At 23.2% G+C, this 2,902-nt stretch overlaps 1 non-coding gene across 1 annotated transcript; it reads left to right on the top strand.

The window, feature by feature from the left end:
• Positions 1–332: 332 nt before the first annotated feature.
• TRNAL-UAA (transfer RNA leucine (anticodon UAA)) lies at positions 333–414 on the top strand. Its single transcript has one exon. It is a non-coding gene; the product is annotated as a tRNA-Leu (tRNA).
• The last annotated feature ends 2,488 nt before the right edge of the window (positions 415–2,902 follow it).

Below are 2,902 nucleotides of genomic sequence, written 5' to 3'. Positions count from 1 at the left end.
GATTATCTTTATTGAAGTTTTAGTTTTGTAAAAATTAAAGAAAGATTTGATAATTTTATAGAGTGCATCATTCCATACAAATTAAATGAAAAGGGAAAAAAAAAAAATTTTTAATGTGAGCAAAAAAAAGCGTTTCAAAGCCATAAATAATAGACATGTGCGCAATTTAGGATTTTTTGTTCTTATTTCAGCGTATAGTCTCTTATTTTATCTATGTTTTGTACTTGGCTCTTTTACACTGAAAATTTGTACAGCCCAATATTTGCGGCACATAGCGCAAGGTGCTTTCATATAATCATCATGTTTATGTTTATTAAAAAACACCTTTTTAAGGTATCATGGCCGAGTGGTCTAAGGCGGTGGACTTAAGATCTATTATCGAACGATGCGTGGGTTCGAACCCCACTGATACCAGTTTTTGTTATGGATATTATAACAAAAATTTAAGAATACAAGCGTATATATATATAATATTTGATACATGCATTTATAATGTAGTTGCGATATTATTATGACTTTAAATAGTTATGTATATTATTTAAGTTTTTGGTTTTGAGCTAGGAATGGTAACTAAAGAAGAAGCATGGGCACAAATAATAAAATACTTGATCAATTAACTTGAAAGAAGAAGATATATTAATGGAAATTGTAAAAATTATGTAAACAAAAGATAAGCAAAACAGCCAGTTCTGTGGATAAATCTTAAGTTTTGCTTGAACAAATTCAAAAGCATAAAATTAAATGAAAAAAACTTGAATCTATGACGTTCATTATATTAATCTGTTCTATCTTACAATCTAAAGTTTTGCTTAAATAAATTTAAAGAACTAAAAACGAAATTGTGCCATAATAAATTCAAAATATTTGCTTTAATTTTCCTGCTATTCCTTCACCTTAAACTTCTTTGTAACTAAAACCCACCTTGTTGAATAATAAATAAAATTGAATTATCTAATACAAAACTTCGTCAATAAAAGTGTCAATCTTTACTCATCATTTGCATGTTTATTTCTTATCTTACCTCACATACTGTAGAAAATAAGAATATGCGAACGAATATGTACAGATAGAAGAAAATCATCAATAAAAATTTATTTCTTTGATAAATTTTACTTAAAAGAAATAAAGTAGGTTTGGATGATTTTTGGAAATTATCATGAAAAATTCCATGAGAATACTTTATTTTTTTTATAGGCATTAATAGTAGGTTCGAATCTGATATGTAATATGAGCTCACGTGTGAAAACAAAATTATCATAAAAAATAATTTTTTTTTTGGCGAAAAGGTGCAAATACTATGATATCATTACTGTAAATATTTTTTTTACTAAAGTCATCAGAGGAATTTGACTTGCATATGTAATATAGCATAAATTTTGTCCAAAAATATACAGGAACATTAAGATATTGATAAATAATTTAAAACTTGACTAATTTCGGAGCATATTTTTTCCTGTGAAAATTTCATCTTTTTAATCTAATAGAGAAATATAACGCATATAAAATTTCAGTAATTCATGATATACCTTTTTATATTTAACATGTTTTCATTATTATTATAATTATATTCATTTTGAATACAATTTCATTTATCTATATTTTTTCTTTGTTTTTATATAAATATCTAGATCAGCCAAATAGATATTTTAAAATAGTTGCTATTTTTCGTTTTTTTTGTGCGCGGAATATCATACGTTTATTTTGTGTAATTCATTGGCAAAGTATAATATCAAGGTTGATATTTTATCAGTAAAAATCTATTTATTTTTCTATTTTTTAAAATAAAAACGAATATGTGCACAAATAACATATTTTATATATTCAAAAAATTTTTAGGATATTTATAGGTCTATGAACGGTATATCTATACCATAATATCGTTTAATAACTATGCTGGCATATTATGATAAATATTTTTGTTCTGCTTGATAGGTACCTCGTGTATTTTTGAAATTTCTCCCTAAATTTTAATTATTAATTTGAATGTTATATTAATTACTGGCATATATTATTGTTATAAAATTCCAATATAATTAAATGGCTATTTTAATTGTTGAAATTTTACAATATAATTTTTTTTTTAAACTATAAATTTTTTTCGTGTTTTGTTTTATGTTTTAATATTAAAATCATGCTTTATAATTAGCTGACTTATTTTTTTGCTGTTTTAGGATTTCAATTAGTTATTTAATGTTTGTAAGATGCATAGTTTTATAAAATAATTGTGATACATTGGTATTTTTTGCATGTTTAATATAACATAACCTGTATTTTGTTTTTGTCTTTTGCATATTTATTTTATATTTTCATTCATTTTTAACTGTTTCTTATAAAATAAATAGGTTGAAAATATCACCCCACTTGATTTTATTTTTTTGCCGAGCATATAATTTATAGGAAAAAGATCATTTTTGATTTTTCTAGACGTCATTATTGGTATTTTATTAGAAAATAATTTATTTATCTTATTCAGTATAGGCATAAGATTGTATAATATAGATTTTTTTTATATATTTTCAATTTTATATTTTTATTTTAGCTATTCAGAAAATCTTATAAATATTTTTTATGCTATAAAAATGAAAATAATGGTTCTATTTCTTTCAATTTATCTTAAATTGTGTATATTTACAATATTTAATATTCGAATAGATTGTAATTTTATTTTTATAAAATATTTTAGGCTGTATGGACTTTAATAGCGATTTATAATATATACTTCGCATGTTTGTACTTCATATGATTGCTGCTGACTAAAATTAGCTTTAAAGACGAAATTACACAAGAAAAATAGATTTATTTTCTTAAGGGCCCACAGAATCAGATGTTTCTGTTCATTTAATATACTATAATTAGATTTATAATTTTAATTTTTTTTTCATTTTGTTCCGGGCATAGATAT

The sequence above is a fragment of the Rhyacophila brunnea genome, unplaced genomic scaffold (genome assembly GCF_057557595.1).
Source record: "Rhyacophila brunnea isolate RB1 unplaced genomic scaffold, BYU_Rbru_1.0 scaffold_58, whole genome shotgun sequence".
Taxonomy (NCBI): Eukaryota; Metazoa; Arthropoda; class Insecta; order Trichoptera; family Rhyacophilidae; genus Rhyacophila; species Rhyacophila brunnea.
The sequence above is the reverse complement of the archived record's forward strand: the minus strand, read 5'-3'. Positions and strand labels throughout refer to the sequence as shown.